General features: G+C 42.2%; 1 pseudogene across 1 annotated transcript; it reads right to left on the bottom strand.

The window, feature by feature from the left end:
• Positions 1–561: 561 nt before the first annotated feature.
• Positions 562–14439, bottom strand: LOC308375776 (annotated as a pseudogene). Its single transcript has 14 exons — positions 13852–14439; positions 12962–13057; positions 12511–12744; positions 11458–11617; positions 11041–11100; positions 9124–9615; positions 6499–7088; positions 5923–6018; positions 5461–5694; positions 5053–5224; positions 4699–4731; positions 4149–4208; positions 1479–1535; positions 562–1079 (listed from the first exon to the last, which is right to left on the bottom strand). The product of its transcript is annotated as an uncharacterized misc_RNA (transcript).
• Between the last annotated feature and the right edge of the window lie 1339 nt (positions 14440–15778).

Here is a 15778-nt window from a genome sequence, read left to right as displayed (position 1 = left end):
CATTCTTTATCAAGCTTGTGGCACACACATACAACATGAAACGAAAGGCACAACTGAAACAAATAACAGCAACAAATCATGCTGTAACGTTAGTGGCATAGATCTGTCTGAGTATGTTTTATTTTGTCTTGGTCAAGGGTTGCTAATCAGATTTTGTGGGGCTGAAACTGCCCAATCTCCCAATGTAAACTTTGGCCTGTGTCGCTCACGCTCATTAATGTTTACATAGCAACAGTCTTATATTTGCAGCGCTGCCCCAGGAGGGGAGGGACAGCGGAGAGCAATCAAATTACTCCAAAACAGCACTATAATGCTTGTGAGTCTAGTTTATTCACACACACATTTACAATATAATCACTACTTTGCATATTAAATTAAATAAGATATACTTTTCCACAAAACACAGATGTATTGAGGTTTCTGCACCACAGGGTCATCTGGATCTGGTGGGGCAGTGACCCATGTGCCCCTAATGTAGAAACGCCACTGCTAATGTGTGAGTGATGTGTTAAATGATGTGATGTGTGAGATGTATGTGCTAACAGCATCTAGATATGTCAGTCACAGCAGCTTCACTGATGATCTAGAACCTAGCACAAACCCAGGGTAGAGTGTGTGAGTAAATGTGGTCTGGACTCTGTGCAGGAGGGTCATTGTGTCAGAGATGCTGAAGAAGGCCAGAGTTCCTGCCCTGTGATCCACATACACTCCTATTCTGGAGCTGGCCACTAGAGGGAGTTTAGTCTCTTTATTATTGTGCAAGACAGAGGAGCTGCTGCTGCTGAGGTCCAGACTCCAGGACTGTTTATTACGTCCAAATCCACACTCATTACCCCTTCCTCTCCTGCTGATGCTTTTATATGAGACTGATATACCAACCCACGTCCCACTCCACTCAACCTCCCAGTAGCAGCGTCCAGACACACCCTCTCTACACAGCACCTGACACCACCCATCAAATCTCTCTGGATGATGAGGATATGACTGGAGCTCAGCTCTCCTCTCCACCCTCCTGCTCCCCTCAGACAGATGGAGGAGTCTGTATGCTGTGTTCGGATCCAGTGTGAATTGGCATGAGTCTGATGGAGGAGAAGACAGGACAAACTTAGGTATATACAGTCTATGTGATAGGTGTGTGTGTGTGTGTGTGTGTGTGTGTGTGTGTGTGTGTGTGTGTGTGTGTGTGTGTGTGTGTGTGTGTGTGTGTTTGTGTGTATGAAGGTAGCCCTTTTTATGAATGAATGTTGTTGAGTTTCTGTAAGTAATTGGGTTTGTTTGATTTGATTCCTTTGTGTGAGATGAGACCTTTGTATTTAGGAGTGCGTGTGTGTGTGTGTGTGTGGGGGGGGGGGGGTTGCTACTATGATCATTATTGTATGCATGTGAGTGTATCCCTGTGCGTGCATGTGTGTGTGTGTGTGCATGTTTTGTGTGTGTGTGTGTGTGGGATAGCTTGCATGTCTTTATGTCCAACTTACACTGTGAGAACTCCTCTCTGGTCACAGGTTCAGGAAAAACAGTCTGGACTTCTGACACTGAGACAGAAAACATCACATTACAGCCCATTAAACTGAGTGAGAAGGGCATTCATAAACAACACAACAAGCTCATTTTTCATATTCTCATATGTAAAGAATGCTGACTCTCATGTTGTGTTCATATTTTTTCTTAGACTCAGGGTGTTCACAGGTCTGTTGGAACCACAACATTATTACCTCCGCCAAGGAGGTTATGTTTTCGCCCCTGTATGTTTGTTTGTCAGCAGGATTACGCAGAACAGATCGACCGATTTCCATCAAACTTTGTGGGGAGATTGGGTAATATAATGGCAATAATTGATTAGATTTTCAGATGTCAAGGTCCAAGGTCAAGGTCACAAGGCAGAGGTTTGCATTCTCTGAATGCTCCCATTCTTGTTTGTAATTATTATCACAACCACAAGAATTCATAAATAAATACACACAAAACAAAAAAGAGGGAGAGGAAAGATTCCCATGCTTTAAATATGACTGCAACTGCATATGACTGCAACTCTGTTTAGATGTATGAGGAGTTTCAAATATTTACGAGGCGATCTGTCTCCTACAGTTTAAACCTTTATGAAATATTGGTCCAGCAGACCCAAACATAACATATGTTAGAAAATAAGTAAGTGAGGTGGGGTACAATATACACTCAATAAAGTTAGTTTACTGACAAGAGAAGACGGAGATGCGCTCAATAGAGATCCACTCATTTTCTTTGGATGGGAACAGCATTTAAAAGTCCGTCAGTTCTTAAACTTTTTATTTGATTCATGAACACAACCTAATTGCAGACATAGGGCCCTATCTTGCACCCAGCGCAATTGACATTGTCACCGACGCATGTATCATTCCTCTCTTTTACCCGGCGCACAGCGGGATTTTCCCTCCAGAGGCGCGCGTCGAAATGAACCAGAAAAAACCTAGTCTAATGTCAGAGGCCCATTGTGTTGAGTCTGTGGCGCGTATTCAGACGCTATTTTAAGGATGCGTGCTTGGCCGCACAGTAGGCTACACTTTACTTCTCTCTTCTACACGAGAGATTTACAGCAAATTTTTGGCAAGCCATATATAATTACAAGGAAAATAAAGTTTTTACCACATGAGGAAATCATTGTGATATCCATATCCAAGATAGGCTATTTTAAAAAATAGGCATACATCTAGCTTACACATTGACCCAAATGATTCAGGTTAATTGTAATGGCGTTTCTGATGTCTGCCATCTCCTGGCAGATGAGCTGGGGACAGACGCACACTGTCCCTATCACAGTCTGCAATAAGTTCGGCTATACATTTACGTCAGGTCTAGTCCGACATGCTGGGGAATTCATAAAATTTCCCGTAACACCCGACAGCCAAGAGAGGGCTAAGCAGGCGTTCTGGGAGAAGTATGGGCTCCCTGGCGTCCTTGGCACTATAGACTGCACCCATATTCACATACGTGCCCCCCCCCCCCCCAGTGTTTTACACAACATTGCCATGAATCATGGATGTGTTAATGACATAAATGAGGATAGATTAGAGGATTTTAGAAGACGTGAGGTTGAACTGCATGTGCCGTCCGATGGGTGCAATATTATTACCATGCATACATAACCTAGTGATTCAGTGAGGGTGAACCCGAATCATCGGAAAGTATGTTTTTGTGACTTTTATTTCAAATATGTTGCCACCAAAAAACGAATGCTAGTAACTGAAAAAATACAAACGAGAAATGAAAAGTAGAAACATTTCTCCAAACAAGCATGGGAAAATATTCCCGTGATTGTTTCTGGTAACACACGTTCTGGTGGCCTCACGGTCTTCCTCCAGGTAATTCCGCCATTATAATAACAAGCCGCTATGGAATATGCGCTCCTCGTTCTTAAAGGGAATGTGAGATGACGCTCTGATTGGTTTATTGCATATTACGCCCAAACCACACCTATGGCTGAGTAACCTCCTTTGGACCAACCCATTTGACATTTGCGCCGGACGCAAGTGTGTTTTTTCCGCCGTTATAATAGCAAATGCGCCATAGAGCCGCCCACACAGTTACTTGCGTTTGGCGCTGTCCTACTTGCGTTTCTGATCGTTAAAATAGGGCCCATAGTGGGTAAAATCAGTTTAGAATATGTACACTGGGATGTCTTTAGCCTGTTTCAGATATGAACTCTGGACAATATCCACAAAATAGGATCCGGAGTTTGCCTGGACGCAGCCATTCAGTCTCAGACCTTAAAAAAGGTGTCCAAACCATTTATGCTGTTTAGGGAACAAACGTTTCTTTGCAGAGATATTGTTTCTGAACCTGAAATTTAACTCCGTCTCTGATCTCCATTGGCTTCCGTTTTGTCTGTGTTTTCCCTGATCACAATGTAAGATCTAGTAATTATGCTTTATCTCTACCAATCTCTGGATGAATAAATCTCAGGGCATTTTCACACATGATTAATATCAAGGCCTTTATTTCAAACTCTGTAGCCCAACCACACCTCCATGCCTCCTACGTCTTGCAGCTGAAAGAGGGTTTTCTTGAGATCAGATTATATCAGTGATAAGAAACAGTGAAACTATTATTTCTGTGCTAAACCCCTGATATAAAGGCATAGATGCTGTTAGAACCAGTCAGAAATTACTTACTGTTTGGTGGCAACCACTCCTTACTGTTTGTTCTTCTGACTGGGAGCTCAGGATCAGCATCTGGGATCCCAACACAGAGAGACACTCATTCACCTAGGATTTACCCTTTACCAAGGGCTATTTAGCTTTGTGCTTAGATATAACATAAAATTGTCACTGGTGTCCAGGAATGTTACCTAAACCCTGTTCACAACATGTTTACTGATGTGTCCAATGCTTCAACCCAAAACTGAGATCAAATACTAAATGCAGTTTTAACTCAGAGTGTAAATGCTAATACAGACACTTAAAATGAAAACAACATATTTCATCAGATGGCTTAAACAAACTGAAACTCAAAGCTACAAAGATGAATTTGTTTTCAGACAGACATCATTTGCATAGCACTGGGAATTGACCACTTCCTCTATGTTGTGAGACTGTATTCTGAAGACACTATGCTCAGACATGCATCTACAAACCTGATCAGTGTAATAATAACTAATGTGTATGTGACAGAGAGCGAGAGAGAGAGAGACAGAGAGAGAGAGAGAGAAAGAGAGAGAGACACATTCTAAAGATTTAATGATCTGGATATTAGTCACTGTTGAGACATACAAAAAAAATAATTCTATAACTCAGAGGGCTACAAAACTGATCAGTGTAATAACTATTGATACTGTGTGTCTGTGTGTGTGTGTGTGTGTGTGTGTGTGTGTGTGTGTGTGTGTGTGTGTGTGTGTGAGAGAGAGAGGGAGAGAGAGAGAAAGAGCGAGAGAGACTCACATTCTAAAGTCTGGATGATCCGGATATTCGTCACTGTTGAGACATACAGAAAAATACATCAAAATGAAGTGGGATCCTTGTGTTCTCAAACTTTGAAATAAGGAATTCATCATTGAGTCAGTTCTACATTTTTATCCACCTGCTGCAGATATCCTGACTACTTCCTGCCTGAAGATGTCATCCAGTTTCTCCTCCAGCTGCACCTTCACTCCAGAGACAGAATACTTCACAGCCTCAAAAGAGAAGCTTTGGTTGAAGGTCATGCTGGGTAAGTCTTTGGAGCGAGAAGAGTCTCTGATGGATGGGAAATTCTACAGGGAGAAACACATAGAAGTTGAAGCAGACCTCCTGAATATTCATCCAGGTCTGTGTTTCCCCAAAGGCTGCAGACATGATGGGTGAATTCAGTTGGTTTAGTGTGTATGCACTTGTGTGTTTAGGTATGTGAATATGTTAGACACATTAAGACATTACACTAAAGATCAAGAAACTATGCCCTTTTTCCTCTCTTAAACTCACATGGATGCTTTATTACAAATTGTGTTACCTTGATCAAATGGATGTGATCCTCTGTGTATGAAAGCTGCTCCAGCTCAGCATCTCTACTCTTCAGCTCAGCAATCTCCTCCTCTAGTCGCTTCAGGAGTTCTTCAGCCTGACTCACCTCAGCCTTCTCCTGATCTCTGATCAGCTTTTTCACCTCAGAGCACCTTCTCTCAATGGAGCGGATCATCTCAGTAAAGATCTTCTCACTGTCATCCACTGCTGTCTGTGCAGAGCTCTGTTAGGAGACACACAAAGAGGAGGGGGGCAGGAGACCCACAGAGGTAAGTGACGGAGCAAACTCACTTGGTGTGACTAGGTCTTCTTGATCAAATGACCAAGGGCAAATCCTGCCAAAACCATTTCTTTTTGTGATAGTCTGTATCATGTAGAGATGGTATCATAATGGTGATAACACAATAACAAGCGATTGCTGAGCCAACTGTTGTCTGTGGTCAGTTCTCACCTTGAGAGTCTCCACAGCCTTTCTCAGCTCCTGCAGCTCCTTCTCTCTCTCCTGGATTCTCTGCTGGAATCTCCTCTGGGTCTGCCCCAACTGCCTCTGTTTAAAAAACAAAAACAAACAGACTCTTTTCATCAAATTATCGGAGGATTATTTACAACAATAATTATCAGATATCACACGACAACTGAACCTTTATAGTTAATTTGAGACTTTTCAAGAGATTGATTTAATGACACATTGAGCTCAAGAGGAGCACTGGTATTAAACAGCAAGAAACTTGTGAAGCTGGCACAGAATCTATTTAACAGAACAGAACATTATATTGCAAGGTAAAACTGTGTTCATTTTGAAGCCGACAGGTTAATGTTTCAATGTTTTTACAGCACAACACTGGACCTTGCACCTGATAATCATGGCCTGGTTCTTCCTTTCTCTAAAGGGCAAAGTCATTGCAGAAACAGCTAGACTTAAAGACTGTTGAGAAAGTATTGTTGTACTTATATTATTACGTTCACAGTTAGTATGTATAAGAGCCCTCATAGAAATGTTGGTCACACATCTCGCTCCAGTACTGACCTGTTTGTCTGTCCATTCTTCTGCAGCAGTGACTGTGTCATGGCCTTTATGTTCACCCATCGTGCACAGAAAGCAGATACAACTCTGATCGGTTCGACAAAATATTTCAAAAACCTTCTTATGATGAGAACAGATCCTGTCCTGTAGCTGGCCTGTGGCATCAATCACCTTGTGTTTTCGTCCAGGAAAAAGTTCATTGTGAACTTTGTAGTGAGTTTCACAGTATGACACCAGACATTCCAGACAGGACTTCACAGCTTTGAGTTTTCTTCCAGTGCAGACGTCACACTCCACATCTCCAGGTCCAGCATAACAGTGCACAGGAACATCAGTTTGGATTCTGGTCTTCCTAAACTCATCCACCATTTCAGCAATCAAAATGTTTCTACCGAGAACGGGTCTTGGTCTAAATGTCTGTCTGCACTGGGGGCAGCTGTAGATGCCTTTACCATCTTCCTGATCCCAGCAACCTTTAATACAGCCCAGACAATAAGTGTGTCCACATGGAACGGTAACTGGATCCTTTATTAGATCCAGACAAACTGAACAGGTGAAAGAATCCTGTCTTTGGGTCGAAGCTTCCGCCATTTCTCCCAGCCACGATCACATACAGGAAGATAACAGTGTGAGGGTTCAGTTTCTGTTCCATGTGTTTTATTCTAAGGAGGAGTGGCAGAGATGTTATCACACTGTTGGGGAGGAGTCAGTCAGATTATTTGAGAATGTATGTTGGTATGTATGTATGTATGTATGTCTGTGTGTGTGTGTGAGAGAGAGAGAGAGAGAGAGAGAGAGAGAGGAAGGACAAAGGGAGAGTTAGGGAGGAGAAAGAGAGGAAGATAGAGAAGGAAAGAGAGGAGAAGGAGAAAGAGAGGAAGATAGAGAAGGAAAGAGAGGAGAAGGAGAAAGAGAGGAAGATAGAGAAGGAAAGAGAGGAGAAGGAGAAAGAGAGGAAGATAGAGAAGGAAAGAGAGGAGAAGGAGAAAGAGAGGAAGATAGAGAAGGAAAGAGAGGAAAAGAAGGAGAGGAAGAAGGAAAGGGAGAGAGAGGAAGCGGGAGAGTGATGGAGAAGGAGGGAGAGAACCAGTAAAATGGAGTCTGATGGGAGATAGTGTAGCTGTGTGTGTAGGAATCAACACAGTGCTTGGTGTGACATGGTGTTCATGAGAGAACTTCATCCACAGTGGGCCTGAGAACTGGCTGTTTGGATGGATGTGCAGTTGTGTCTTTAAATCATTTAGTAGCTAGCTGGGTTTAGACAAACTTCAGATGTGTTAATCAGGAATAAATAAAATGTGTTCTTCATTAAATAAAGTCACTGAAGTATCTGTTGTTTGCCATTATTGTGTAGTGAACATCACTCTGCCCAGGCTCTTCACCTCAAAGGCAAATCTGACCGGTTTTTAAAGGCTGCTCACGGCAAATTGATAAATGCAATTTATTTAGATCAATTAATCACAAAGCATTTTAATGCAAAGAATGTCATTTATTTGCTTGACAGCCCTAATCTAAACCAAACTTTGTCTTCCTTCATCACACAAAAGACACACACTACAGAGTAACCAGTACACTCTGGTGAGATCAGTTCAAAACACTCCTGTAAGAACCTGTTACTGCAATGAGTGATGGCACTTATGGTTCCCCCCCAGAACAACCTCTCCACGTGATGAACACAATATAAACACATGTATACACTTTCAGAACTTTTAATTTCTCAATGGACTGTAGTAAAATAAACAAAAAAATTCTGATAAAAAGTAAATGTACTATAAAAATATGTAACTGATATGTAAATAACATTGAATACAGTAAAATAATGTTTAAATGTATTGAGCAATATAAACCAATGAAAAATAAACAGTTTGTACTTTGTGGATAAATTATTCCAACACAAGTGAAGTGACCAATGGCCAATTAATCTACCTATCCTGAGGTTCTGATTGGCCCATTGCTCATTAGTCTACCCATCCTGAGGTTCTGATTGGTGTGTGACCGCTTTGGACTCATGGGGAATAGTTAGGTGGGTTTAAGCTGTGATGACTAGTTCATGAAATTGAATATCAGTGCTTACTAAATGAGCACATGGTTCAGCCAGTGATATATAAAGGGATTTGTGTGTAGAGTTTTGCACAAAACGTTCAATAAATCTGAATTATGTGTGAACACAGGGTGATAGTGTTTATAACTTTGGGAAATTAGTCTGTCTTTTGGTAGATGGCGTAATGGTTTGGGATGTTTAGTTAACAGGCCCAGTTATAGTGTGTAAGCTATCGAGTAAAGTGTAATCAAGGTAATCTAAAACAAAAAAAGGTAATATAACACATTTCTTCTTTCTGTTTTTCTTTGCTTTTTATTTATCATCCCAAATTAGGGTTGTAAATAAATTCTAAGTTCAGCCTCAGATGTCATCTGCAGAGCAATCTTTTCTTCCCAGACCACCACCACACCAGCGCAGTACACCTACCAATACGTTGGGTCACCCCAGCACTCCACCCCAGAGTCACAACAGCTTCACTGGTGATCTAATGTCTAACCCTAAACCGAGGGTAGAGAGGCTGGGTGAATGTAGTCTTGATACAGCATATGTACATCTCGCTCACAACAGCTTCACTGATGCGCCAACACGATTAAGCAAAAACCCAGGGTAGAGTGTGTGAGTGAATGTGGTCTGGACTCTGTGCAAGAGGGTCATTGTGTCAGAGATGCTGTAGAAGGCCAGAGTTCCTGCCCTGTGATCCACATACACTCCTATTCTGGAGCTGGCCACTAGAGGGAGTTCAGTGTCTTTATTATTGTGTATGAAAGAGGAGCTGCTGCTGGAGAGGAACAGCCGCCAGGACTGAGTATTACGTCCAAACACACAGTCACCACCCCTTCCTCTCCTGCTGATGCTTTTATATGAGACTGAAATAAAAACCCTCTCCCCATTCCACTCAACCTCCCAGTAGCAGCGTCCAGACACACCCTCTCTACAAAGCACCTGAGACCACACATCAAATCTCTCTGGATGATCAGGATATGACTGGAGCTCATCTCTCCTCTCCACCCTCCTGTTCCCCTCAGACAGATGGAGGTTTCTGTATGCGGTGTTTGGATCCAGTGTGAAGTGGCATGAGTCTAATGGAGGAGAAGACAGGACAAACTTAACTATTTATACAGTATGTGTTAGGTATGTTTGTTAGGTGTGTATGGTGTTTGGTATTTTATGTGTGTGTGTTGGGGGGGGTTGTTGTTATATGAATATTTGTGGGGGCTAAGATGTTTTTATGTGAATTTTTCTGTGAAGGAATGTTTTACATATAAGATTTGTATATGTGTGTGTGATTCTGTACATGTTTGTGCAGGTGTACATGTGTGAGTGTCTGTATTCAGACGTTCAAAAGTGAGCACTGTTATGTTTGAGTGTGTGTGTGTGTGTGTGTGTGTGTGTGTTTGTCTGAAGGGAGTCCTTGGTATGAATGATTGATGTTGAGTGTGTAAGTATTTGGTTTTTGTTTCATTTGATTCCTTTGTGTGAGATGAGTCCTTTGTATATAGGAGTGTGAAAGTGTTACAGTGTCTTTGTATGTAAAAGTCTGTAGTTGTGATTGGTTGTATGGGTGAAGGGTGAGATAACGAAATAGAGAGAGGGAGAAATACAGAGAAATACAAATGTCTCTTTCTTCCACGAGTGCATATTTTATATCAGCTGGATATCAATGCCAGTTTGTTGTCCTAGATTTTGGCAGATCATGGACTTCATGTTCCAAATGTGCCTAAGAGATGCACCCAGAAGAGTGTGTCTGGCCTGGACTTTGGCCAAGACCTAAAACGCCTGGCAGGGATTGTGGAGGAGTCAACTATGCTGACAGGAGTCATGTAGAATCAGTGCCTGCACCCCCATTCTATACCAAGGGGAGACAGGTGGTGTAAGGGGAGGTGGTGAGAGGGGAGACAGGTTGTGTAAGGGGAGACAGGTGGTGTAAGGGGAGGTGGTGTAAGGGGAGACAGGTGGTGTAAGGGGAGACAGGTGGTGTAAGGGGGGGGGGGGGGTGAGACAATAGGTGTAAGGAGAGGTGGTGTGAGGGGAGAGAGGTGGTGTGAGGGGAGACAGGTGGTGTGAGGGGAGAGAGGTGGTGAGAGGGGAGACAGGTTGTGTAAGGGGAGGTGGTGAGAGGGGAGACAGGTTGTGTAAGGGGAGGTGGTGAGAGGGGAGACAGGTGGTGTAAGGGGGGGTGGTGGGTTGAGAGCGAGCGCCAAAGCAAGCGGATGAGGAGAACTGAGTAAGAATTAAGTGTGTGTGTGTGTGTGTGTGTGTGCTGATGAGGAGAACTGAGTTTAAATTAAGTGTGTGTGTGCGTGTGTGCTGATGAAGAGAACTGATTTGAAATTAAGTGCGTGCTGATGAGGAAAGTGTGTGTGTGTGTGTTTGTGTGTGTGTGTATTGATGAGAAGAACTGCACCTCCTCCCGCACTTCCATTTAAAATGCCATTTTAGGAAAATGGAAAAAGACACTGTTTCCTCTACCCATGAACTATAAAATGTGTTTGTGTCAAACTCACATCATAGGAAATCCTCTCTAGTTGTAGGTTCAGGAGGTAAAATAGCCTGGACTTCAGTCACTATTGAGAGAGAAAGAATCATATTAGAAACATCACTGACTGGTGTTAATGTCAACATTGCATCAACCTTCTGTTTTTATGACGGCAGTACATTTGTGTTCTCTTGTTGAGGTACATTATGAGTCTCCCGCTTCTTTAACCTTAAAGACCCTCTTAAGACAAGTAAACATGGAGACACCTGTAGAGTATCTCAGCTTCACTGAAATACAAAGGATATGTTACAAATATGTGACATTGAGAAAAATACAAATATGTGACATTCCTGAAGTTCACCATCACATTTAGCTTATTAGTACAATCCAGAGGGAAAGTATAGTTAGTCATTACATGTAAACATATGTGAGTAATGTGATTAACCTGATGCAGATATCTTCATGACTTCCTCCTTGCAGAAATTCAACAGCTGCATCTTTAGTGAGGAGACAGATGTCTTCACAGCCTCAAAAGAGAGGCCTTGCTTCACAGAGATGCAGAATAAGACTTTAGACTCAGGTGCCTCACTGACTGACTGGAAAGTCTAAATAAAGACACACAGAGAGAGAAAGAAGAAGAAGAGATGACAGAGATAGAGAAAATGTTAGCATATTATCCTCTGGTGTTTGACATTGAGATGTGAACTCTGTACTGACTGAATTTTAAGTCTTTAGACACAGGTGTCTCACTGACTGACTGGAAAGTCTAAATAAAAAAAAAACACAGAGATAGAGAGAAAGAGAGAGAGGAGAAAAAGAAGACAGAGAGAGAGAAAGAGACACAGTGAGAGAGAATAGCATCCAAGTATAAGTAAGTTGCACGGTTAAATACAGTGTAAATAAAGAAACACAGAGATAGAGAAAGAGAGAGAGGAGGAAGAGATGACAAAGAGAGAATAGCTACATTCTCAAAATAAAGCATCCCCGTATAAGTAAGATGTAAGTTTGAATGTACAATCAGAATTTCATTCAAAATTAAAAAAAACATTCTTTATAGACACCGTCACTGCACAGGGTAAGGTATATGTTCAAACACTTGAATCAATGGTCTTTTTATTGTTTTCTCATCACATTGCAAACAAGACATGTATACAGTATACAATTTAAATCCCACCACCTCTCACCTCCATCAATTATAGAGGACTAGTCCTCAGTTATGTCTGAAGTGCTAAAACTGTCAAGAAAAGGGCTCCAGATCTTATAGAATGTATTCACTGATCCTCTGAGACTATATCTAATTTTCTCCAATGAGAGAAAAGACAGTATATCACTTTGGACTGTGTAACAATAAGAAGAAATATAGTCTGGAAATGTACAGATCCTTGAAGGAAATTCAACAATATCTAAATTGAATTCAAATTTCCACCTAAGAATATCTTCAACATAAATCAGTGCCCTCAAACATTCTGTGCACTAATTATCCATCATCAACACTTACCTTGAGGAAATGGATGTGATCCTCTGTGAGTGAAAGCTGCTCCAGCTCAGCATCTCTCCTCTTCAGCTCAGCAATCTCCTGCTCCAGTCGCTTCAGGAGTCCTTCAGCCCGACTCACCTCAGCCTTCTCCTGAGCTCTGATCAGCTCTTTCACCTCAGAGCGCCTTCTCTCAATGGATTGGATCATCTCAGTAAAGATCCTCTCACTGTCCTCCACTGCTGTCTGTGCAGAGCTCTGTTAAGAGACACACAAGAGGAGGGTTCCATCTAAAGCAGCCCACTCACTCAGCTCCTCCACACAGCCTGTTACCCACAGTGTGGCTCAGAGGAGCTGGAAACTGGCTCAGCATTACAGACTCCTGCCTGGCTAACTGGAGGAGAGCCCTGATTGGGCCTGAAAAGGCTCCTCCAGCAGCCAGCTGTTGTCCTTCTCTCCTCTGGTCAGTACTCACCTTGAGAGTCTCCACAGCCTTCCTCAGCTCCTGCAGCTCCTTCTCTCTCTCATGGATTCTCTGCTGGATTTTATTCTGGGTCTCCCCCAAGTGTGTCTATGTTGAAGGAGTACATCACATCCACAACAAACAGTTATGGTGGCATCATAATACTATCATTCTCCGATAGCATTCCTGAAAGTACAAGCTGGTTAAGCTACTGACGCTGACTGAGAGGTGATCTGTAGTGTTGCTGAATAGTATAGGTGAGATTCTGTTTCATTACAAGGCTTCAGAAAAACAGAAAATAGGTTTTGTCTTTGTGGAGCAAAAGAGAGAACCCGGAGGAACACTGATTTACTGACTTCACATGCAGTCAATCTTTATTTAATCGTATTTATACCTCTTGTGGAGTTGATAAAAATGTCCACCAAAACCTTACTGCAACTATACCCTCACTGAGTGACCTGTGACCTCTAGGCAGTTGATAACCATGTAATGTCATTCAGTCATAGTGCCAACCACCCAGGACCCTACAAAATGCCAGAGGACTGGGCAGCAATATTGTAGGCAGAAACCATGTATTAATATAAAATACTGCAAAACAAGAAAGGTATTACAAAATGCCCACAAACATAGTACATTAAAGGGTAATTTGGGCTTTTTATGGTGATTTATTATTTAGATTATTTAAATACAGTTCATATGTAATAGGAGATTCTCTGTCTTATTTCTGGTAATCAGACTATGTGTTTTCATTGCGGGTTTTTATGTCATTGTTATTCTCTCTCTTCCTGACTCTATAACAACCTGGATGAGTCTATAGCCTGTCTTCCAGTTGTAAACCCAACTGACATTTCCTACCACACAAGTCCTAGGCTATCTATCACCACGAGAACTCCTGTCCTTACCTGTTTCTCTCTCCTCCCTGCAGAGGCTGACACCGTGTCATGGCCTTTGTGTTCATCCACCAGACAGAGCCAACAAACACAACTTTGGTCCGTACGACAAAATATCTCCAGAGGCTTCTCATGTTGGGTGCAGATCCTATCCTGTAGCTGGCCTGTGGCATCAGTCACCTTGTGTTTCCGTCCAGGATTAAGTTCATTGTGAGCTTTGTAGTGAGTTTCACAGTATGACACCAGACATTCCAGACAGGACTTCACAGCTTTTAGTTTTCTCCCAGTGCAGACGTCACACTCCACATCTCCAGGACCAGCATTACATGGAACAGGAGCAGCAGCTTGGATTCTGGTCTTCTTAAACTGTTCCAAAAGTTCAGCAACCATATTATTTTTGTTTAAAACGGGTCTTGGGGTGAACGTCTGTCTGCACTGGGGGCAGCTGTAGACTCCCTTCTGATCTTCCCGATCCCAGCAATCGTTAATGCAGCCCATGCAGTAATTATGTCCACAGTGAATAGTTACAGGATAATTCAGAATATCGAGGCAAACCGGGCATGTAAAAATGTCCTGGTTACTTTGAGCCGCTTCTGCCATTCTTCGTTTGTGCTGTAACGCTTCACAGGTTTTCACGTAGTTTCGTTTCGGCTGAAATCGGTGCATAACTTTGAAACGACTTCCCGGTTGGGTGGGCGTGTTCGTCCAAACATCGTCATTGACTGACATCGACAAGGACTTTGAATTAAAAACAACGTTCTTTACAAACGCTGACCTGTAAAAAATACTGTCATGCATTTCCCATAATTTATGAACTAAAGAAACCACCAGAAAGCAGTTTACTGTCTCTTTACAAATATTGAATATCCGCAACAGAAAATCAAAGGAAATTGTATTAAAGCTTTGCTTGCAACAAGAAGGTCGCCATCTTGTGGACATTTCAAGTCATATGAAATACAACAAAGACATACAGAGCCATAGATAATGAGGCCATAGAAGTTGAAGGTAGGTGAGGGCATAGACATACAGCCGCGGAAAAAAATTAAGAGACCACTTCAAAATTATCAGTTTCTCTGGTTTTACTATTTATTGGTATGTGTTAAAGTAAAATGTACATTTTTGTTTTATTCTATAACCTACTGGCAACATTCCTACCAAATTTCAAATAAAAATATTGTCATTTAGATCATTTATTTGCAGAAAAATGACAATTGGTCAAAATAGCAAAAAATATGCAGTGTCTTCAGATCTCGAATAATGCAAAGAAAACAAGCTCATATTCATTTTTAAACTACACAATACTAATGCTTTAACTTAGGAAGAGTTCAGAAATCAATATTTGGTGGAATAACCTTGATTTAAAATCACAACTTTCATGTGTCTTGGCATGCTCTCCACCAGTCTTTCACATTGCCGTTGGGTGACTTTATGCTACTCCTGGCGCAAGAGTTCAAGCAGCTCGGCTTCTTTTCATGGCTTGTGACCATCCATCTTCCTCTTGATCACATTTCAGAGTTTTTTTTATGGGATTCAGGTCTCGAAATTGGGCTGGCCATGACAGGGTCCTGATCTGGTGATACTCCATCCACACCTTTACTGGCCTGTCTGTGTGGCATGGAGCATTGCCCTGCTGGAAAAAACACTTCTCAGAGTTGGGGAACATTGTCAGAGCAAAAGGAAGCAAGTTTTTCTTCCGGGACAACGTTGTACTTTGCCTGGCTGAGGTTTGTAAAAGACCATAAGGATTGAGCCAAAGCGGACTGGAGGGTCTCCTAGTTCGTCTTCTCTGATGAGTCCAATTTTCAGCTTTGCCCAACACATGGTCGTCTGATGGTTAGACGGAGACCTGGAGAGGCCTACAAGCCACAGAGTCTTGCACCTACTGTGAAATTGGACTCATCAGAGAAGACGAACTAGGAGACCCTCCAGTCGGCTTTGG

Source organism: Sprattus sprattus (genome assembly GCF_963457725.1).
Source record: "Sprattus sprattus genome assembly, chromosome: 15".
NCBI classification, from domain to species: domain Eukaryota; kingdom Metazoa; phylum Chordata; class Actinopteri; order Clupeiformes; family Clupeidae; genus Sprattus; species Sprattus sprattus.
This window is presented reverse-complemented; position numbering and strand designations above follow the sequence as displayed.